Raw genomic sequence first — 25,483 nt, 5'->3', positions numbered from 1 at the left:
TATCTGATACATAGTTATCGTTGTACTGTGTGGCTACGGTACTCAAGAATATAGCCATCCCCTCTCTTCCCGTGGGTGTCGTAAGAGGCAACTAAGGGATAACACAGTTCTGCTACCACCTTGAAACTTAAAAGGCCGACCGGTGGCGGTTTAACTATCCAACTGCTGGCTTTGAAATACACAGGCCGAAGACGGGCAGCAGCGTCTTCGGTGCGACAAAGTCAGTATTGCGGTCACCAACCCGTTTGCCCAGCGTGGTGACTATGGACAAAACATATGAGTTCACGTTATATTTGGCGTAAACTTGTGGAGGCCATGTCCAGCAGTGGGCTGTATAGGCTGTAATGATAGTGATCGTTTATTATATAGGGAATTATCCAAGAACCCACTCTTGAATAGCGTGGCAGATAAACTACAATATTTTTTAATTTTAATACATTTGTTACGTTTATAACTGACTTCAAAAAAGGGAGGAGGTTTTCAATTAAATTGTATTTTTTTAATGTATGGACCAATTTCGATTATTTTTTTTTTAACCGAAAGGTGGTGGTTGTCATGTAGGCTCATTTAAATCTAATCGAGATCTGACAAGTACTTTTTGAGTTATATCTAATAATGCATATTTATTTGACTATTTTTTTGTTGACCTGCGTTGTATTATACTTTATTTACTGGTTGTACCAATTTTGATAATTCTAATTTTAATCGAAAGAATCGAAGTTTTTTTATAGTAGAAATAGAAATTAACTCGATTACCTTGATCAACAAAAATCACGATTAGTGAATTTTATCTGATCTAAAATATTTCATAGAGTATAGTGACCTAAGTGTCATCATAAGTGTAGCAATTCTCACTGCATCATTAGTTACGGAACTCAAAATAGATGAATGGTCAACTTTTAAAGTTATATACCAATAAGAAAAATGATTGTTGAAAATATGAATTTGTTATGATCAATTTAGCAACGTGAAGTAAACTAACCAATTAAGTGTTACGTCTTACGTGCGCACATAAGTACACACAAACATTTTTTTCTTCCAAAGACTGGTTAAAATCATCCGCGCCAACATCATTACAACGGTAATACATATTACCAATTTGTAACATCAGGGAATATTACACACACATTAATAACAGCGAGCGTAAGCGTAGACTCGGTAAATTGGTTAAATTGTGAAATATTAACGTAACTGAGACGAATTTATTAAAACACGCTGTATGTTTTACAGTGTTAATTGAATCCGAAAATGTTTCGTTTCGTTACAGAAATAATATTTAACTGTAAGGTAAAAGGGAATGTTTTCTGGTATCGATCAGCTTCGAAATTTAGCGATGTATGTTATTTTTGATTTTTTTTCTAATTATTCTCATATTTTTTTTACATAACTAGATAGGCAAACAAGCGTACGGCTCAGCTGATGGTAAGCGATTACCGTAGCTTATAAACGTCTGCAACAGCAGAAGCATTGCAAGCGCGTTGCCGACCCCATCTCCAATTCCCCCAGGAGCTCTGGTCACCTTACTCACCAACAGGAACACAACACTGTTTGAAAACAGTATTGTTTAGCTGTGATCTTCTGTAAGGTCGAGGTACTACCCCAGTCGGACTGCTTTAGATTTTGAACAGAATATTTCCTGCTGTGGTCTACCTCAGATAATCGTGGCGTCCTTTGCACATGTGTGAAAAAATCTGAAGAAATAAATGTTAGTCACTCGTTTCTGTTGAAACAGAATTGATTCTTGTATTAAATGATGAATAAACAAATAAACACTTCATTTTCAACGGCCTCCAGTATAATTATCTCCTGTGTTGGGGGTCCAGAAACACGCACAATACACAAGCATAAATGGCCAGATCATGACAAACATATCTATGTCGATACAAGTACAAGTTTATACAAGCTTGTCATATGCGGGGACCGAAACCGCGACCGCGAGCGCATCAACCAACGCTGTGATCACTGCGCCAACGCGTTGTCGCGATTTTAATATATTTATTAAGTTTATTTTATATACATTTTTGAATATCATATCAAAAATTGACGGCTCCAGTGGGGTTCGAACCCGCGTCTCCGACTGACCGTGTCGGCGCTCTAGCCAATTAAGCTATGTGTAAAGAACTCACTATAGACGGCGCCACGTTTCGCTTAAACCGAAAATAAAAATCATCATATCGAAAATTTCGCTCTAGCGGGTACATCGTTCCATAGCTTAATTGGCTAGAGCGCCGACACGGTCAGTCGGAGACGCGGGTTCGAACCCCACTGGAGCCGTCAATTTTTGATATGATATTCAAAAATGTTTAGAATTCCTAATGTGAGGGTAAAACAAAAATAAAATCGTACTTATTAAAAATAGCATGGTGTCGTCTCCTGTCAAAGATTTTCATTGTAATATGAAACTTTGAATAGTTACGGGTCTCTGTAAAGAACTCACTATAGACGGCGCCACGGTTCGCTTAAACCGAAAATAAAAATCATCATATCGAAAATTTCGCTCTAGCGGGTACATCGTTCCATAGCTTAATTGGCTAGAGCGCCGACACGGTCAGTCGGAGACGCGGGTTCGAACCCCACTGGAGCCGTCAATTTTTGATATGATATTCAAAAATGTTTAGAATTCCTAATGTGAGGGTAAAACAAAAATAAAATCGTACTTATTAAAAATAGCATGGTGTCGTCTCCTGTCAAAGATTTTCATTGTAATATGAAACTTTGAATAGTTACGGGTCTCTGTAAAGAACTCACTATAGACGGCGCCACGGTTCGCTTAAACCGAAAATAAAAATCATCATATCGAAAATTTCGCTCTAGCGGGTACATCGTTCCATAGCTTAATTGGCTAGAGCGCCGACACGGTCAGTCGGAGACGCGGGTTCGAACCCCACTGGAGCCGTCAATTTTTGATATGATATTCAAAAATGTTTAGAATTCCTAATGTGAGGGTAAAACAAAAATAAAATCGTATTTATTTTATATGTTAATATTATGTGCATTCTAGATACTTTTAACTACGAGAAGTTATCTAAATAAATCGTTATTAAAACAACGGAAGTATACTTTCGCTAAAGTTTATAGAGTTCAGAACTAAAGAAATTACGTGTAACACTTGGCTATGACGAGTTTACAATAGTTCAAGAACTTAGAAGAAAGAAATAAAGAAGAAAAATAATGAAAAAAAATATAGGTATCTTGATAATATTGATGCCTACAATCTTTTCTACTTGTAGTATTCGTACGAAATTCTCGTAAAATATATGAGAGTAGCTTTTACCCGCTTCGCTCGCATTGAATTGTTTTAATAAAAAGTATCCTATGTTACTTCTAATACCTTCCAAAAATATGTGTAAAAAGTTTCATGATGATCGGTTCAGTAGTTTTCGCGTGAAAGCGTAACAAATAAACTTACATTCACATTTATAATATTTGTAGGGATAAAGTATTTTCAATTTTATGATAACTTTATCATGACTTAAGACGAAGATATTCAAGTTTTCGCAAAGCCGAATCAACCTACTTATTGTACCATCAAGAGCATTTAGATATCATAAGTGTGCCTGCTGTTAAGCTGTTGTAGTCAATGTATCTACCACCTTGGAACTAAAAAAAAGCCGATTAATGACAGGATAACCATCCAACTGCTAGCTTTGAAATACACAGGGCGAAGAGCAGCGTCATCGGTACGACAAAGTCAACCCTGCGGTCATCAACCCGCCTGCCCAGCGTGGTGACTATGGGCAAAACACATGAGTTCACCCCATTTTTGGTGCGAAATTGTGGAAGCTTATGTTCAGCAGTGGACTGTGTTAGGCTGAACTGATGATGACCGATGATGATGAATCAATGTACGCCTAAAAAACAAGAGCATTACAATCGCTTTGCTGACACTATACCCACTGTTAGCATAGCGCATCCACTGCACACTAATACTTGGCTATCATACTCGCTTCTGAACCCAAAACTACTTGGGAGCAGTACTATTTAGCTACGACCTTCTGTAAAGGTGCTTCCCTAGTAGCTTAGCTGCAAGTTTTATGTAAGATACTTCCTACTGTACCCACTCCAGTAAAATTATCTCATTATAATGATATATATATGAATTATTGCTCGTGTATATAATATAACGATTGCCACTAAGGTTACCTTATTATTCCTCTACACCTACAAACCTCTGCTCTTGTACGTCCTAAGGTTGGCTGATAGCGAATGCTTTTACCGTTAAGCCTGCCTTTTGTACAGTTCTTTAATGTTTTGTGCAATAAATATTAATAAATAAATAAATAAAATGAAAGAAATTTTTCAGATTTTATCAGTCCTCCCGTGAGCATGGTTGCTGTGAAGTATCCGAAACGTTGGGATTGTAAAAAACCTAATAAACCGCGATAAAATCCGTAAGAATTGTTCATCATAATGGGTGAAATTTGCGTAAACATAAGAAAACAATACTATCTGATTTTATTTTACCAGTTATTATAACTGACAGTATAAAAATGAACTCCTAACTTACGTGAACGTGCAATTTCCTCACAAGTATGTTCATATCGTTATTTGCGAGCATTACGTATAATCTGTTCTCCGTTTCTTGAATAATCACATAGAACATTGTGTCCTTGAGAGGATTATTGAAGCATAATGGTTAAATAGAGGACATTTCTGGTTTATAGTAAATTGCCACTAAATATATTGCTGCAGAAAGGATTTAGCGAATGAGGCTTTATTCTAAATGGTTGGTCCAATGGTCTTGGCACAGATCATAGTCAATAGTTCGTTACCTACTAAGGTCAATTTTTCACAGGTCATACATATGTTTATGTCATCCATTAAAAAGTTGAGGTAACCACACATAAAAAATACGGTCGAATTAAGAACCCCCTTTTTTGAAGTTGTTTAATAAAATATTGTTTAGTAAAACGCTATTAAAATGTCGAAATGTTCGATTTTAAAAAAGTCGCAACGATTGATGGTAGCAGTGTGAAGACCGCGCAAGAACATTTATCATTTGCCACTGAAAGGTCACTGCTAGACCGCGCCTTATTAATGATGGTAGAACGCGAACAGCTAACAAATTGTTATATTTACCTTTACTAATTGTTTTTGTCTATTTTTTCCCTTTTACTAATTAAAATGGATAGCGAAAGTCAATTCTGGAAATTATTTCTTAAGTGAAGATCTCAGTACTTCTTTTTCTTTATTAAGTCGGATTTCTTTCTTCACCTTTCTTTATTAATGGAAAAAATAAATGAAAATGAAGTAATAAGACCCAGGTATATAGAGGATTACGTATGTAATTTTCGGAGGAGCCAACTTTGCTATGGTATTTGCTTGAATAAAAGTATTCTTCCATAGGCACATTTGATGAGAATAATAGGTACATTTCTAGATCCAAAAAATTCCTGATTCTAAATTTTCGTTTTATATAATTTAATAGCATAACTAGTAAAATATACAAAGGTTGTTTTTTTTTTGTTCAATTAATCCTTCGTGCCTGAACGTTGTAAGGTTTTTTTAACTTTATTTTAGTTAGATTACTTTCTGTTCAAGAAAGTCATAGGTATAAAACATCAGTTGAATTCACTTAAGTAAATGGCAAATTAAAAGAAATTAATTTTTAAGTAAGTTAAAAAAAACACGTATATAAAGTTATCACAATTGTTAAATGAGAACATAACAGACAATGGCAACAGATTCAAACAATCGAAACGAATATTTTTCAGATGTAATTGTTTTAACTGTAAATAAAATTAACAGTTTCTCGATTATCAATTTTATTAAATTATTCAATGGAAACAGACAACACTTCACGATAAATATTATAACAATTCAGTTTTATATAGAAATTTTGCAAACAATAGTATTTTAAAGGTATTGATAATAATAATAATTATAAGATTGTATTTATGAATGTATTGTGATTTATTGTATGTTTATCGGGGAGCGATACAATACAGTAAGTAGTCAGTCTACCCAAGTTCGCGCCAAACATCCCGGTTTTTCGCAATCCTCATTCAGCTTACACCGGCAACCTTACGTAGATCGTCGGTCTAACGGGCCGGAGGAAGTCCCACGCTGCGTTGGCGAAGACGTGGACTCCACTCCAGAACACGTCTGTTCCAACGGCCATCGGTCCTGCGACAGATATGACCAGCCCACTGCCACTTTAATTTGATAATTCTTATTATGATTAAATACAGTAGAGCTTGTGCAAAATTTGAATATAACGTTCAACTGAAATGGACTGGATCAGCTCATAAACATCCCAACACTGGACAAAGTCATTCTCTTTATAAAGCACTTAGAACTTAATCTAAACTAAACTGCATGAAGTCAGTTTTTAAACGTCCCATTGTTACACAAGGGCCTCCGCCTCTGCTCAGCACACCCTCGAGGTGTGCCCGAGATGGGCGGCGCTACGTCGCGATCTGACGACAGTCCTCGGAGGGGACTTGTCACTGCCGAGCGTTATCACCGCGATGCTCGGTGACGACGAGTCCTGGAAGGCTATGGTCTCCTTCTGCGAGACAGTAATGTCCCAGAAGGAGCACGACGAGTGGATGAGAGAGGGGGCCGCCGACGAGGCCTCCGTCCGCAGGCGACGAACGGGGGTGCGTAGGAGGCGCTACTTAATGCGTTTCCAGTAACGCCCCTGTGCCCATGTCGGGCCGGGATGGGAACCCGGTCCTGCTAGACATGGCGTCGTCGGGATTGTTCAGAGGTGAGCCGGACAGTCCCATGGAGGAGAAGTCTGGTCTTTTCGCCGAGGCCAGCCTGTCGCTGGAGGGATCCTGTTGCCTGCAGATCCGGGACCCTCCAATTAAAGTGGCTGAAGGCTCCCGCAGGGGTTTTGGTCGGTAGTGCACCCCCAAGTGCTAAGCCGACATACGGTCTAGGAATGCCTACCCGGGCATCCTGGATATCACCCGTAAATGGGTTACCCTGCGATATCAAAAAAAAAAAAAAAAAAAAAAAAACAAGGGCCTCCCCAGCTATGAAAATAAATTAACACGCTATGAGATGTCTATGATAACAAATAAGTTCAATGACTAACAAAACACGAGTGGAAGACTAAGACATAAACCTGGATTAGATATTAGTATTTTGACATCATGTGCTGTGTGGCTACGGCACTAAAGAATTTAGCCACCCCCTCTCTTCCCGTGGGTGTCGTAAGAGGCGACTAAGGGATAACAAGGTTCCACAACCACCTTGGAACTTAAGAAGCCGACCGATGGCGGAATAACCATCCAACTGCTGGCTTTCAAATACACAGGCCGAAGACGGGCAGCAGCGTCTTCGGTGCGATAAAGCCAGTACTGCGGTCACCAACCCGCCTGCCCAGCGTGGTGACTATGGGCAAAACACATGAGTTCACGTTATTTTTGGCGTAAACTTGTGGAGGCCTATGTCCAGCAGTGGACTGTATAGGCTGTAATAATAATAAAAAATAAAAAAAATAAATTTTGACATCTGTCTCAAACGGAAATTGAACCTAAATATCAGTGTAAAAAAATCCCTAACTCGTCACTAGAACCTAATTAGTATGAAGTTAAGAGTACGCGTTATTTTAAATTAGTTTATTATAAATGAATTTACTCATATACTTGATAACGACAACATTTTGTAGTTTTAAAAATAAAACACATGTTACTAATACTTACGTATATAAAGATTTACATATATCCTTTAAGGATTTCGACAATTCTTAATCATTCTTATGTCAACCAAGTGTTACCAAGAAAATAATAGTATCTTAATCCATAGAGATTTTCAAGACAGTTAGAATTGTTTAAAATTCAGTCCGTTTTTGGGTCTGCATCTTGGGTTTTAGAGACTATCTGTTACTGACATTATTGTCCGTGTCTTTGTCATAAGACTATATTGTTGGAATTCTGATAAGTAAACGTTTTGTTTAGATACTTTAAGATTTTATATATTATGATGACAAATTATTATATACGAACGCTACTAAAAAAATTTTTGCTTTTATAAATTTGTTTCATATTGTTACTATTTATAAGAAATTTTAATTAAAGTCTTTGAAAATTTCGAGTCCAATATCAAGTTTCCTTGATAGCTTATTGGGGCTCATAGTATATATGTAAATCATGATTTCATGATAATGATATATATAAATGAATGTTTGTCTGTATAGATATTGATCATGTCATGATCTTCAATAACGTGTTGTGCATGAGCCTACAAAGGTTTCTGAGTTAGTACGACCAAAAAAAGCGTAGCAACGCGCTTAGGATACAGCTAATCTATATTCTATAATATATATAAAAGCGAAAGGTCACTCACTCATCACGAAATCTCCGAAATTATAACACCTACAAACTTGAAATTTGGCAGGTAGGCTCCTTATAGGACGTAAACATCCGCTAAGAACGGATTTTACGAAACTCGACCCCGAGGGGGTAAAACGGGGGTTGCAAGTTTGTATGAAAGTCCTGTGTTTTTGAAGTAAGAGACTTGAAATTTAAAGTGTATGCTCTATAGATAATGAGAAGGTGTCCAAATAATGTATCTTTAGAATTCAACTCCCTTTTGGGGTTAAAACGGGGGATGTTAGGTTGACTCACTCATCACAACATCTCAGAAACTATAACACCTACAAACTTGAAATTTGGCAGGAAGGCTCCTTATAGGGCGTAGACATTCGCTAAGAACGAATTTTACGAAATTCGACCCTTAAGGGGGTTAAACGGTGGTTGGAAGTTTGTGTGAAAGTCCCATGTTTTTGAAGTAAAAGACTTGAAATTCAAAATGTATGCCTTATAGATGATGAAAAGGTGTCTAAATAATTTATCTTTAGAAATCAACTCCTTTTTGGGGTTAAAACGGGGGAGGGTAGGTTTACTCCCACATCACAAAATCTCCAAAACTATAACAGCTACAAACTTGAAATTTGGCAGGTAGGTTCCTTATAGGGCGTAAACATCCGCTAAGAGCTGATTTTACGAAAATCGACCCTTAAAGGGATAAAACAGAGGCCGGAAGTTTGTATGAAAGTCTTCTGTTTTTGAAGTAAGAGACTTGAAATTTAAAATATATGCTCTATAGATGGTGAGGAGGTGTCCAAATAATGCATCGTAATCTATATATATATATATATATAAAAGAGAAAGGTCACTAACTCATACATAACGAGAACTCAAAAACCGCTGGATGGTCTATCCATCCGGGTTGGACAAAGATAAAATTTGGCAGGGAGGTAGATTATAGTTAGCAGACGTCCGCTAAGAACGGATTTTACGATATTCTACCGATAAGGGGGTTTAATTGGGGTTGATAGTTTGTATGAAACAAATACAGCCTGAAAATAAAACTAAAAATGTGGTGTATAGAGAGGTTTTATAAAAATAACTATTAAATTATACTAAATTGTGCCTTTTAAAAACTTACCCAGTTTGATAAGCATTTCAAGTGACTGAAATAAAAAAATAATTTGCGTTAAAGATCTTAATAGTAATGCGTATCTTCTTAACCACGCGGACGTAGTCACAGGCAACAGTTAGTGTATTATAAAACAAAGTCCCCAAAAGTGTATGTGATCGATTCGTTCAAAATTTACGGAACAGATTTTCATGCGGTTTCACCATTAGAGAGAGGGCTCCACCATTGACAAGAGGAAGAGTTACGGAACGGCTAAGCCGGTTTTGATGAGAGTTTCACTGGAAGTTTGACGGGAAAACTTTGCGACACACTAATTTCAACGCGGGCGAAGCCGCGGGCACAGCTTGTATTTCATAAAAATATACAGGCTGGCCGGTCAATTGACGTCATAAAAAATTAGGTACGGTATGTTGTGGGGTATCCGAATCACCCCCATGTGTGTTCCTAGCCCGTTGGCGCAGTTTGTAGTGACCCTGCTTTCTGCTCCAGGACTTGTGGGTTCTGTCTGGGTGTAATATATATTTATTTATATATGTAGTATTTATATGTATGTCTATCGAAATAAAAATATATTATGTAGCTATACCAGTCGGCTGTTACCTATAACACAAGCATTAAGTTGCTTACTTTAGGAAGAGACGATCATATGTAGATATTTATTGAAAAATAAATATTTACTAAAAAAAAATTCTAACAGGAGTTATGACTCCTGTTAGAATTTTTGGGATTTTTGGGATATGTCCCAAGGGAGCCGTTTGAGTGTAAAGCTTTAATCGCTTTTTTTACGAATATCGACATAATTCCAGTAAACTGCACATGAGAAAAAAAAAACTTATACTAGGTACTGCGTGGTCTGGGCGTTTATGCTTGTGTATTGTGTATGTTTCCAGATCTCCGATACAGAAGTAAATTCTACTGGGTGACATTGAGGCGTTTATTTATTTCATCTCTTCAGCCTATCGCATTCCACGGCTAGACACAGGCTTTGACAAGTTCGCGCCAGAAATGGCTTGAACTCATGTGTATTGCCCATAGTCGCTGTGGAGGCGGGTATATTTATTTATATAAAATTTTTGGCTGCCAAACTACCTTATATCACTCAAACTAATATGATCACTAATTGAGAACATTTAAAACGTTAAAAAACATCTGGCGAACTAATCATACCGCGTATCTTTTGAATATCGTTTGCATCGTCAGTACCTCACATCAAACGTTTTCATTTTGACACAGTCCTTGCGGTTCGCTACACTTAGTGCTCTTTTAGTTTACATTGAAACGTCGAACTGTTTGTACGTACCTATGTCGTATTTTGGGTATTTTAATATTCAGAGTCCGAGGGCATTTTACTATATTTTCATAACTGTTTTACTATGTTTTTATAACTCTCCGCACATAGATAGTCGCAAGTAGAATAATTGTTACATTTAATATATCAAACACCCCACGCTTTTTACTCTGAATTGAATTATTCTCTTAATAACTTAAATTTTGTTATAATTTTATTTTGAAGTAATTAATTATAATTGGTTGTTCGATCTTCTACTACTGTACTATAAACTCTTTATAAGTAAAAATTTATTTTCTACTTTTTAATTCGAATAGCTATAAAAGCGTAGTTTTTTAGTTATTTTAAACTATAATTTATTTTTTATTTTTTAGTTATATTTTTCAATTATTTATTAGCGGACATGTATTTTAGAATTCTTTTTTTCCATTATTAATCTTAACAATAAAAGAATATTCCGCGCGGAGCGATGCCACAAACCTACCACGCGAAGCGGGCGGGAAAAAGCTGGTAAGAAATAAACAAGGTAAAAATGTAACTAGCCTGAAAAAGCATCTGACTCTGTTCTTCTGTGCCGATGCCCGAGCAAAGTAAGTCCGAAACTGCAGGCATGCGCAGATCGCGCGCTAACTTTATCTCTCGTACTTCCTTAAAGAGGATCCACGAAAAAATTTATTAATAAGGATATTGGCGATCCTAATAAGGATATTGGCAAACTGTTATTGAATTATTGCATTGTCATCGGTCCTTGATACGTGTGGAAAGTTTTAGATTAATCAAACTTCTTGAAGTTGGTGAAAATTATGCTCAAAGATTCCTTTACATACAAAAAGCGTGGTAAAAAAAAAATTACACATGTTGATGAGGAGTTAAGGGCGATTGTTTGTCCCGATTGTTATCATAAGTACATGATAGCGATCGTTACTCATAGTAGGGAACATATCCGCCTACCCGCATTGGAGCAGCGTGGTGAATTAGGCTCCAATCCTTCTCCTACATGGAGAAAGAGGCCTATGCCCAGCAGTGTGATATTACAGGTTAAAGCGAAAGGAAGATAGTTAAGAGATCAAGTTATTCAGTCCACAGGATGAATAAAACGCTAACATGCAATTACACTTAAGGATTTTATAAGTAACCCTAACCGTTACAATATAACTAAATATATATATATAAGACTAATAAAATATATTATGTAAGAGTGATCTAAATATATTGTATTTTTACTTGGTGTATAAAGAATATTTATTATTTTTATTATTATAAAGATAAATTAAGTTTAATTTTGAAATCACATAACACAAATGCCCAGACCATCATAAACATTTATATAACTCTATACGATATTATTTAACCCAACAAACAAATTATGTTTTAAGTTTGTATAATAAATAATAGATATTGATTAATACATATACAATTATGTGCATAATACATACATAATACAATTATGAACTCAAGTGTAATTTTATTTTAATACAAAATAAGTCCCTTGTCACTTAAGAAAAATTTTCTTATCACACTCTCTTTCATTACTCTGTATACTTACGCTGAGTACTTCTGAATTTTAAACGTTTTTCATTCGATATCGCTTTTAAATGTAATTGGAAAATTATCTTAAAGCAATAATAAATCGCTGTTTGCGTATTTACATTTATTTTAATTTTCTTTTTTGTTCATTTTATTTCAATTACATAATTTAAAAAGTAATATGTAAGCCAATTGACGATTAATAAAAATACTTAAATTCTAAGAGGCAAAAGACCTATTAAGGTTAAAAGCCTTTCAAGAGATAGCTTTTAGAGTCTACATATTAAATTAGCGTTAACTAAAGTCGTAGGAGCGGAGTTACAACTATTTCCTCATATAAGACGATGATAACTTGAGTACCAAGTTCTCATTATGTCATGTTCAATCCTTGTGTCATATTTTAGCGTAGGCTACGTTCACAAATGGACAATTTATATTTTTAAATTAAATAATCAACATTTAAATTTATATTTTAACTGAAGTAGGTCACGCAGGTAAAATATGGAGGAGTACACAGCTAAATAATACTGTTTTTAAGCAGTGTTGTGTTCCTCTTGGTGAGAAAGGTGACCAGAGCTCCTGGGGATGGGATAAGGATCGGCAACGCATTTGCAATGCTTCTTGTATTGCAGACGTCTATAAGCTACGGTAATCGCTTGCCATCAGGTGAGCCGTACGCTTGTATCCCTGGTCGTAAATAAAAAAAAGTGAGATAATATTGTTTTATTATTATTATTATTTCTTTTATTTAATATATTTCCTTATGATTAAATTTTTAAATATATTTATAAAAAAGACAAATAAAAATATTTAAAAATATAAAAATAGTAGTCCTCCTTATTATTATTATTATACTGAATGTCACTCCGCCCGCCCAATTATTATTATTATTATTATTATTATTATTATTATTTAGTTGATTTAACATCCCACTGTTGTGCATAAGGTTTCTTTCTCTATCTACTCGTAAAAGGATTGCAAGTTAATCCATCACGCTCTCCCACTTCGGGTTGGCGAATATATTCCCTATCACGAGTTAAGATCGCTATCAGGCATTTACGATAAAAACCGTGACCTAAGCTAGCAGGACAGAAAACCAAAACGCAAAGAAATACAAATACAAATATCCATCCCGAGCGGCACCGTCCGTGTTAAGGCGCTTTCAGAGTCTATAGCAGAGTGGATGTTCTCAGCTTCTAACAAATCTATACAATACAATAAAATTGGAATGTCTGTTTGTAATATTAAAATAACCACTTTTTACCACTTTTTTTAATAAAGAGTAACTTAGGCCACTTTTATTTTAGTGTTTTTATAACTCTGCGAATGAACAATAACTATTTTGTGAAATTCCACGCGGACGAAGTCGCGAGCACAGCTAGTCTAAATAAAGTTATTAATTAATCGACAACTATTGCTTGTTACGTGAAAAATATTAATTTAATTTATTCAATGACTAAACTTTGAATAAACACATATTTTTCCAGTCTGTTCTTTCCAGCGATTTAATTAATTTTGAAACATGTGACACGGATAAATTTGAAATAATATTAATTAAAATAAGATGAATGTATAATTATTTGTATAATAAATATGTTTTTATAATACAGATAATATCATTTTAAATATAAATTTTATTTAATTATTTTACAACTACTATTAACAACGACTATTTCACATACCGCCTTTTCTGAAGTTCTGTACTTTAAATCTATAATATAAAAATGAATCGCAAAATGTGTTGGTAAGCGCATAACAAAACAACACCTTAACCAATTTTACCAATTCTTTTTTTTAAATGTTCATTGACGTCCAAGGGTGGTTTTTACGGCAAGAAAAATTCGAATAATTTCCAAATGAATTCATATAAGAATTAGCTGTGTCCTGCGGTTTCACGTGCTTTTATTAAAAAAAAGGTTAGCCTTCATCAGTAAATGCGCTATCCAGCACAAAAATAATTTCAATTCGCAAAAGTTGTTCCGGAGATAAGCGTGTTTAAATAAACAAACAAACTTTTCGGATTTATAATATTAGTTCAGATTACTATCGTATGCTAACATACAGTTGACTAGGTCAAGCTGATTCTAGATTATGCCTTCGCACGATTTTCATGTTAAAGCCTAAGTAAAGTTATGTATATGAGCTATATATCTGCCTCTCTCTGACACACGGACATGATTCATATACTTTCAGTTAATTTATTTAAGCTGGCATTAAGCTTGGTTAACTGTAGGATTAAAATGGTAAGGACTTTTTATTTATTCAAGTAGGCCTAAAGACAAGCAATTGATGGCAAGCAATTACTGTAGAATATAGATGCCTGCAACACTACAAGCATCGCAAGTGCGTTGCTGACCCTACCAATCCACTCAAAAGCTCTGGTCACCTTACTCACCAACAGGAACACAACACTGCTTGAAATCAGCTATTAGCTGTGATCTTCTGTAAAGTCGAGGTATTTCCCCAGTTGTACACTCCAGATTTTAAGCAGAATATTTCCTGCTGCGGCCTACTTCAGTTGGAATAGGAACACCCCTATATTACTTGCACTACTATGATAGATATAAAAATACTTTTCAACTAAAACTCCACATAAATCATATTAGTATGCGCATATATAATATAATACACGTAAATAACACCACCCTTTGATATTACTACTAAAACAACAGTTTCCCAATAAAGTTAGTTTATAAAAAAAGACATAAATATAAGGACAGCAAATAAACATACACATACACACACACACACACACACACACACACTTCAGCGTATTGCAGTCCACTGCTGGACATAGGCCTCCACAAGCAAGAGCCAAAAATGGCGCGAACTCATGTGTTTCGCCCTTAGTCACCACTCTGGGCAGGCGGGTAGAGGAAGACGCAGTCTTCGGCCTAAGTATTTCAAACCCAACAAGATACTGTTGCCAATTAAGACAAGCTTTGTACAATTACCGTGAAATATAAATACTTTTTCAAAGCAATCATTTTAGAAAAAATATTTAGAAATTAAGCCGTCTAATGAACCATTTCCTACGAAATATTTCCCCGACTCTACATAATTCAATAATAATACCTTTATGAGAAAATATCAAGATTTTAAAGTAAAATAAAAATCTACCGCAATAAATTTTTTCTCGCATTTATTTCATTCAAAGCGGTATAATTCCCGGCTCGAAATAAAAAGAAATTTGCTTCTAATGAAAACTCTTTTTGTGAATTTAGAAAAGAAACGGCGAGCTTGATCAATATAAAAGAAGCATAATTGAGCTGAGCGTAGAGTAAAAATAATATAGATACTTTCACTCGACTGTTTCTGAAAAAGAGCGCTGTTTCCTGAGTTCTGTTAAGAGTTTTAAGTTTTTAGTTTTTGTTAGTTAAGTACGTAATTGGTCGAATACCTGTCATTATATATATATATATATATATATATATATATATATATATATATATATATATATATAATTATATATATATATATATATCGATTATACGAATAAAATATATGAAATAAATTATATTAATCTAAAGCATGAAGATAAAACTTTATTATACAAATGACGATCACTCTCTGTTCTTAGTGCTCTCTGTTGGTCTAGTGGTTCGCGGCTGTGTAGGAGCCTACACAATATTGGTTCGATTCCCAGTCCGAATGAGTATTTTTATTTATAATAATATTTATTTCTGGTCTGGATGTCTGTCCTTGTGAGACTCCCACCGTGCTCTCGTTTAGATGTCTTTCCCGATTGTTATCATAGGCATCTGATAGCGATCGTAACTCATATTAAGGAATATATCCGCCAACCTGCAGTAGGACAGCGTGATTGATTAAACTCCAAACCTTCGATATGGAGAAAGCGGCCTTTTCCCAGCAGTGGGGTGTTACAAGTTGGAGCATGTATATAAGTAAATAGCATTTTGTTTCACATACTTAAACTAACCTTGACATACTTACGTAAATAAAAAGGAAGGACTGACGAAGTCTGTCAAATCTAACTGAGGTAGGGCACAGCAGGAATTTCCTGCTCAAAATATGGAGCAGCCCGACTGGGGTAGCACCTCGACCTTACAGAAGATCACAGCAAAATAATACTGTTTTCAAGCAGTATTGTGTTCCTGTTGGTGAGTAAGGTGACCAGAGCTCCTGATTGGGGATTGGGTCGGCAACGCGCTTGCGATGCTTCTGGTGATGCAGGTGTCTATAAGCTAGGGTAATCGCTTACCATCAGGTGAGCCGTACGCTTGTTTGCCGACCTAGTGGCATAAAAAAAAAATCATCTGTTTTTATTAATTACTTATAAAAAACGGTTCATTTCGTATTATAACAAATATGAACCTCAAGTAAGTAAATATATAAAAGCCAGGTTATATTTATTTCAAAATGTATTCAAAGGACTCACGCCTCTGCGGTTCCTTGACAGATCGATCGCTTTGACAAATATTTGTAAAGATCACAAGCATTTGCCATTCGATGTTTGTATTCGTGGATTTTCACGAGCCCTAGTTCTATATTTATCTATTACAAGTTTCAATATTAATATTATACTTATAGATATAAAATTTTATTTAAGATAAGTTGTCTGATAATATTCGTAATAATAATTAAACATTTATTAATAAGATTATATTAATAGATAGAATACAGTAAAATAGTATTTTGTTTTTTTCTTATTAATAGAATACAGTAAAATGGTATTTTGTTTTTTTCTCCATAGTGCTAGTGCTATTAATTAGTGTTATAATTGTTGTTTAATAAGTGTATTAATTGTTAAAAATGTAGTTGCGGTGTACAATAAAGTATAAATAAATAAATAAATAAATAAATAAATAAATAACAAAATTCGTTCTTTATTTTTAATAATGCCGCAATTAAAAGGCTTAAAAATATAATGCACATTTATAAAAAGATTTCAAATATTGGTGATAGGGAAAAGATATATGAGATAATAATCGCTCGCTTGCTTTTCAGCCTGTAATATCCAACTGCTAGGAATAGGCCTCTTTTCCCGTGGAACAGAGTTTAATCCACCACGCTGCTCCAATGCGGGTTGGCGCATATATTCCCTGCTATGAGTATCGATCACTATCAGTAGTACATGTAAGAACCGGGATCGACAGCGTAATAAATAATAATAAATAAATAAAAATTAAAAAAGTGATGTATTAAAGTACTGGCACTAATTTATATATGTCTAAGTTCAAGCTAAAAATTACTTATCCGACTCAAAAATTAAAGAGATGATTGACCGTATTTTGATTATTTTGTGTTTCTCGTCAAGATTTCCTTTGTTTTCTTATTATCAACAAGTCGAGCCTGTTTTGTCTATTCCACAGATACTCTATATTATAAATGACAATTTGCAAAGTATTTCACGAAGCGAGCGCTCGAATCGAGGTTTTTAGCTTTTTACCTCTGAGTTATGTCCGCATTCGAAGGATAAAAGTTAATGAGGTGCAGTACTTGAGATTCAGACCCTTTTCTGGGTTTGACCGGAAGGTTTAAAAATATAGCATGAGTTTTTGAAGTAAAACTTAGTTAGGGAGTAAGCTGGTGAATACGTGACGAGAGTGTTAGGAAAAGTGTAATCGGGTGAGGCGAAGGGAAATTGAGAAGAAGATATAAGTAGAGTAAATGGAGCTAAAGGAGTTGACTTCAGTCGTGTGGTCTAAGCCACACTCGTTTTTTAAAATACTATTTCAGCTTACAAACCAAGCAGTCGAAAGTTATACATAGCTTATATACATAATAAAAATTCGTCAATATAAATTAAAAAAATAGAATCTTATTTTTAAAAACAAATTTGTGTTGATGGTAAATATTTCCATTCTTTAATAATTGTCAATCTTTTTTTTCCAAATTTTGTATTTATAATCCTTGTTTTATTATTGTGTTATTATCATTGTATGCAGACTAGTATCATTTATGTTTACGCTATCTGAACGCAAAGTCTGATTATGTGACAATAAACTAATTTTTGGGGAAGACACTGTGGCCTGTAACACGGCTTGTTTAAGCTACCAGGGGTCGCACGGCTTTTTGATAATGTAAACTACACAATTTGGGTGACATAAAAACTATTTTATTAATTTATTTATAGTTAAGATCTATGAATAAAAGGAAATTTTTATAATTTAGTAGACGTAGTTACTTTTATAAGTGAGTCATTGACATCGAGATGATATGTTCGATTGGTTCCATATCCCGTTGGTAAAATTAAATACACAAATCTTAGGGGAGAAATAAAAACAGCAGGTAATATTCTGGTCAAAATCTGGAGCGCCTGGGAAAGTACGTTCGGCCACGAAAGTGGTGTACCAGTTTTGATTTAGTTTCCTCATCATTACAGCCTATACAGTCCACTGCTGGACATAGGCCTCCACAAGTTTACGCCAAAAACAACGTGAACTCATGTGTTTTGCCCATAGTCACCACGCTGGGCAGGCGGGTTGGTGACCGCAAGGCTGGCCTTGTCGCACCTATGACGCTGCTGCCCATCTACGGCCTGTGTATTTCAAAGCCAGTAGTTGGATGGTTATCCCGCCATCGGTCGGCCCCTCAAGTTCCAAGGTGGTAGTGGAACGGCGTCATCCCTTAGTCGCCTCTTACGACACCCACGGAAAGAGAGGGGGTGGCCATATTCTTTAGTACCGTAGCCACACAGTAGTGATTTAGTTTCCTGGTCATCGAAAATTACAACAAGGTTCGTTATTAAATGATCTTACTGAAAGAGACATATAATAATGACGTAAACCTAATTGATAAGTGTTCATACGTCATTATTATACATGACATTTAAAAAACTATTAGGTATAAACAATATTGTTATCAATAATCAGATAAAGACGGCAATAGAAGTTGTCAGATCGATCTGCCCGAGTAGAAAAAAGGTCAGGCTCAACCAGATCATGTATCTGGACCGGATCAGGATAGAATAAGGTACGCCTGATCCGGCAAGCTCTATCAGGACCAGGTCCGGTCCAGACAAAGATAGCCTGATGTAAAATATAATCAAGTATGGTAAGGCATACTGGATCAGGACCAGGTCCGGTCCAGACAAGGATGGCCTGATGTAAAATACAACCAAGTATGGTAAGGCATACTTCATCAGGACCAGGTCCTGTCCAGACAAGGATGGCCTGATGTAAAATACAACCAAGTATGGTAAGGCATACTTCATCAGGACCAGGTCCGGTCCAGGCGAGGGTAGCCTGATGTAAAATATAACGAAGTGTGGTAGGCATACTGCATCAGGACCAGGTCTAGATCAAATAAGAACAGCCTAGGTAGTAAAGAATATAGCCACTCCCTCTCTTCCCGTGGGTGTCGTAAGAGGCGACTAAGGGATAACACAGTTCCACTACGACCTTGGAACTTAAGAAGCCGACCGATGGCGGGATAACCATCTAACCGCTGACTTTGAAACACCCAGGCCAAAGATGGGCAGCAGCGTCTTAGGTGCGACAAAGCCAGCCCTGCGGTCACCAACCTGCCTGCCCAGCGTGGTGACTATGGACAAAACACGCGAGTTCACACCATTTTTGGCGTGAACTTATGGAGGCCTATGTCCAGCAGTGGATCTGTGATCGGCTGAAATGATGAAGATGATTTAAGTTGTATTTGCATCAAATCAGATTAATCTGGTGTTAATTTTTTTCAACTGAACTCAGCCAGCATAAAATGTATTAGTCAACAATGTAATAAATAACAATTTAATTCAATTCAAGATATTTTTGACCAAAAATTTTAATGAATCTAATCGTTTAATATTATTAGTCTAGTAAATACCATATAGCTGAGTAAATAATAATAACTATTATATTCGTAATCTTCCACCCGCTTATATTTATATATTTAAGTATATCTAAATTTATTATATTTTTATATAAGTATTTATTATATTACTAGCTCGGCCCGCTCTGATATCAATCTGATAATATCTCTGAATCACGTAAAGTTAATCTCAAAACTTCAAACGCGATATCTTCGTAACCACGGGGTTTACGCGAAAAGCACACTACGGGGGGGTAAAAAACCCACCCTCCCCACCACCCTTTACCCCCTCACCCCCATTTCACCCCATAAATTTGAGGCCGTTTAAGAAAAGTATGACCTAAATATTAATTTTTACTCAAAAACTACTTTAAATGCCTATTATTAACTATATCTGTTTACTGTAGTCTATAATAATTCGAAACTGTTCACTGTTTGAAAGCGCCTAGTTTTTTAAATCATAACCTATATTCTTACATGTTAACGTTTAGTCTATTGTAATGACAAGTTCTGTGAGTTTGATGATTATAACATTTTAATGTGCCTATTATCACGAGCTTATAACACCAAACGTCATCGATGTACACTGAGTTCGAACGCCCATACAAAAATTGGCCATGTCATATAAAAGTAGCCTAAGTTACTCCTTGTTACATCTACTATCTGCCAGTGAAAGTCCCGTCAAAATCTGTCCAGCCGTTTCAGAGATTAGATAATACCAAATTCGATTTTAAATAATAATCAGAAGAAATTTCCATCGATTTAATGAAATATTTTTAGATTAAAAATATTAATTATTTATTCGTTTATTACTTGTTGTGTTACTTTAACCAATAATTTGACTTGTTTCATTTGCATACCCAATTTCGTACCTAATTTGTTAGCTCAGAATACAGAAAAAACTGTGTGTTTGTTCTGTATTCTGAGTTTGTTAGATAAATAAGTAGGTAGGTATATGATTTTCCAAGTATTTTTGCTCCATAACTCTTGATATAAACCCTGCCTGATTTGCCTGATTTAGACCTAGCTACATATATACTAATCTGTTATTTAGACTTCATTAAATTTCACTAACGCGTGCATAATTAAATTTTAAGATAGCCGTCAAAAAATAAATAAATCAATGAACAGAGTTATTTTTCTTTACTCTTGATTTGAAATTCAATTCCAAGATTTCGACTTAATTAGATAGTATTTTTATTTCCGTTTTTCATTAAATTTATAGAAACAATAATTACGTGACGTAAAGTTATTTTTATCATAATTATGATCGATTTATTCATTTATTGTATTACAAGCACAATTTGATAGTCTTTAGTTGTTTGTTAATTTGTTATTCATAGGTCACTTCACTTCCAGTCAATTGAGTATATTATATATAAAAAACTGCCTTTAATTTCTATTAAATAACACGAATATAATAACGAATATAACATAATATAATCTTGCATAGAATTATATACAATAAATAAAAATTAACGAAAATATTAATATAAATACAACATAATAAGGAACGAAATAATAAGCGACAACGCGTGACGTCACGAAGCAACATGTCGGATCTTGTTCACAGTGTTCTTCGTTATGACGCACATTACTCACATCAGTGTTTCAGTGTATTAATCTTTGAAGTGATAAAGAAGTTTGTGTGAAAAGCATTTTTTGAAAGTATAATTATATTTTTTATATAACTTAAAACTTTAAAAGTTATTTGTCGATTAGCATATTAATGTAAATAATATCAAGGTTAAATAAGTTCAATACAAAAACTGAACCATATTAGGGCAATTTTTTATTTCATTGTCAGTATGATTTTTATGCATGTCCTACCCAGTTCATAGGGTATTTCTTAAACATTTAATGTGTTTAGTTTAAACGTTTGATTTTGTCTTTGTAGTAGACTTTATTGGCTTTCGGAATTTATACAAATTATTAGTGTTACTCAATTTTTTCAATAAAATTACTTTATTTATGATTACTAAATGGTTATTAAACCTATGTCCCACCACACACTGGCCATAATGTTTCACCTTAAAGAATGTTTTTAAAAAAGCATGTGATGGAGTATTATATCTCCAAAGAAAGGAATATTTATCTTAAAATGATTTTAATAACACACGTTCGTTTATTTTAATATTAAACAAAATTAATTACAATTAATTTCTAGGGCACAAAATCTAACTTGGTGGAAATTCCTATTGAGTTACGTTATTTTCTTACCTCTCTTCAAAAACTACCAAATAATATCCTTTTCTTTTAAATGGAAATACTCTTAAACAGTCTGATTTGTCCGCAATATTGAAAGCAAAGCGTTAGATTACAAAAACTAACGGCTGGGCGAGAAGATGTGTTGCAGTGTAAAAATTTTGTTCCATTTAAAAACGTAGTTTTCTCGGGTGAATTGAATGATTTTATGTACTTGCTTGAAAGCAACTGATTTCTTATTGTGTTTATTCCTAAATTATCGCTAAACAAGTTTAATTGCAAGTTTAACATTGAATATTTAAGTAATAGTTTTGTATACTCACACAAAACGTTACGTTCCATTGAGAAATTTTGTAACTCAGTGGAACGAATTGTAACTCAATGTAAGGGTAAAGGCGCGATACATGTACGTAAAATTAATATTTTTCACTAAGGTGTCATAAAGTATTATTACGACTTTTGTCCGCGTGTTTTATATAAAAATTAATTACTATATTACTTAATAATTTTGTTTTAGACAATAAAGTTTTACAAAAATGGCTTTGACACCAGCAGAACGTATGAAGAGGTATCGAGAACGACTAAAACTAAATCCAGAAAAATTGGAAAGTATTAAAAAGAAACACGCTGAATATGTAAAATCTAAAAGCAAAACAGTTAAAGATCTGACGGAGAAAGAAAAGGAAAAGCAACGAAAAATTTGGAGTAATCAGAAACGTAAGCAAAAACAAAAGAAAAAACAGCTTCCAGTTCAGGAAGAAAAAGGTACTAAGAAACCAAAAAATAGTAAACCAAAGTAAATTGATTAAGAATTATAAGACTGCTTTAAAAATAAACCAAAAATTGACAAAACTAGTAAATATCTATAAAAACTATTAACAACATATCTTCCCTGGAAGTTGCTAATTCCGAGTCTGTAGTTATTGATATCTCTGATGATGCTGAAACTGACGGAAAAAAACTGTCCCAAGTATTCACTAAACATTAAAAAGAAAGAAAAATCTTTTCCAAAAGTCTCCAAGAAATGTAATTCTGATTTTGAGGTGATTACATTTGCAGCTGATATTCATGTTGACAATTTAGACTGCTTACCAAAACCTAGAATTCCTGATGTACTGGCTTCTAACAAGGAAAATGTGGACATCAGTCAAGCTGACTTACCAATTCCTGTGAATTCTGATATTATGAACATAGATACAAATTTGCAAAATGTTGACGACGTCATATATGCTCGTGATAATAACTACCCGGCACACACCACACCAGAAGATTTAGATGGGATTGTAATAGACTTGATGCTGGATGAGGAAGAAAAAAAACTCATAAATGCTACTTACGACCTCCCCTATTTTGATCCAAACGACGATGCGACTACGACATCTAGCACGGACAATACTGCAGACCGTAAATTTCAACTATTGTTTGATAATTCTATAATCTCAAAGCCTTTTGAAACTGTCCATGTTGCAGACAAAACTTTTATCCAGATGAATGATAGAGGAAACTCCGAGACCAAGAAATAAGCGTGTTTCAACGGTAGCATGTTCCTCTGCTGAGCCTGTTCTAAAAAAAGTTAAAATTGAAATATTAAAGAATAGGATATTATTAACACCAAATAAAATGAAGATCGTCAAAAGTAAAACTGAACAAAATCTATTAAGTTCAAGAGCACTTAATACGACGATTAAACGTACTGCGTCGTGCAACAAATGTAAAAATATTTATCTTTTTTATAATTGCATGACGAAATGTTCTAAATGTGAACTATTTTACTGTGGAAAGTGCATCACAAGTTCAAAATTAGAAGTTGATGATGTTTATGTCTGTGATACATGTGTGCAGAAGTGAGTAAAATATTTTTTATAATGCCTAGACGAGTTGGCACGAGTAGGTATGAGTAGGTATGGCCTAAAACCTAAGACTGATTAATTATAATTGTAATGATTCGAGGATTAGAGAATAAGTATTAGTTGATCTTAAAATAACTTTCTTATTTGAAGACTGATAGAATAAGTAGGTAACATCTTATCTAAGTCAAATGTCAGATTGTTTGTGCCATAATAAATTAAAACATTTTATTTGTTATTGTAAGTAACGGATTTTTTTTTAATATAATTTGATTACTTTTCAGAATTTAGTTAGACTAAGAACATTGATAAAAATGAGGCAAAACCTACGTTAATTTTGTTTGTTTAATTTTTTTCTACTCAATTTTCTTTATGAGAAGAATAAATTGTTTTTGTTAATTTTAAAGTTGACTTTTATTTTTATAACTTTAAATCTATAGTCATTTTGGTAGCCATAGTGAACATTCCCTTACAATTTTGTTACGTTCCACTGAGAAATTGTCCTCTACTTTAGTAAGTAAATAATATTAATTTGTGTTATACCTACGTTTAGTACGACTTTTTTACGATTGTTATTTAATATTAGAAGATGTTGGTTTATAGATAATTATAATATTTGATATTGAGCTTTTTTAACTTAATAGCTATGCGAATTATAATAGTTAGGCCATATCAGTAATGTAACTCAAAGGAATTACTGATATCAATACTCAGCTATCTTTCTTTCTTTTCTTGGTTTTCTGTGATGATTATTGAAAAGTACTTTATTATTTCTAAAATAAAACCTTTCATTTAAGCATACTGAGTTATATTATAGGGTTTATAATATTTAACATTTCGTAACTCAATGGATTAATAACTCCCAATAAAGGAAAGTAAAATTCAGTTATTTCATAAAATATTGATTAATTTGTAGATTTTCTTGCCTTTTTACGTACTGTCCTTGTTAACACATCAAACTTAGTTATTTTATCCTCACAAATACGAACTTTTTTTAAAATTAACCTTTTTGCAACATCGACAACAAAATAAAAAATTGCCCATTAATATTGTGTTAAACAAAAAAAAAAGTGTACTATAAACTTCTCTCTAGACGTTAATTACTCGGTGTGTATTGTGTACAAAATACGAACTTGTGGACTAATTTAGCTAGATAAAAATTTGTGTTGTGTGTAAAGCTTCGTTTTTATGTTTAATTACGTAAAACATTTAAGGTTAGTAAAAATCATTGAAAAAATACATTACAATTCTTTACTATTTTTTAAATAATTTTATATTTCAATAATCTGTTTTTATTTTTCAGATGGCTTTTATGTATTATTTTATTTTTAAATAATTCATCCAATAAAGAATTTGATATATTGAATATCGTGGTACCGGATGTAAATAGCCTGAATCATTGTTAAAAAGAACTAAGTATTGTAAATTATTACAAACGATAGTTATTAATTAG

General features: G+C 34.1%; 1 protein-coding gene and 1 long non-coding RNA gene across 2 annotated transcripts in view; one reads left to right on the top strand and one right to left on the bottom strand.

Annotated features, from left to right (window-relative positions):
- Positions 1 to 25,483, bottom strand: part of LOC123665033 (octopamine receptor beta-2R) — a 251,186-nt gene that overhangs the window by 18,912 nt on the left and 206,791 nt on the right. The gene's annotated exons all lie outside the window — the stretch shown is intronic.
- Positions 25,084 to 25,475, top strand: LOC123665036. The gene is made up of 2 exons (XR_006744968.1): positions 25,084 to 25,244; positions 25,334 to 25,475. It is a non-coding gene; the product is annotated as an uncharacterized LOC123665036 (long non-coding RNA).

Source organism: Melitaea cinxia, chromosome 23, assembly GCF_905220565.1.
Source record: "Melitaea cinxia chromosome 23, ilMelCinx1.1, whole genome shotgun sequence".
Lineage (NCBI taxonomy): Eukaryota > Metazoa > Arthropoda > Insecta > Lepidoptera > Nymphalidae > Melitaea > Melitaea cinxia.
The sequence above is the reverse complement of the archived record's forward strand: the minus strand, read 5'-3'. Positions and strand labels throughout refer to the sequence as shown.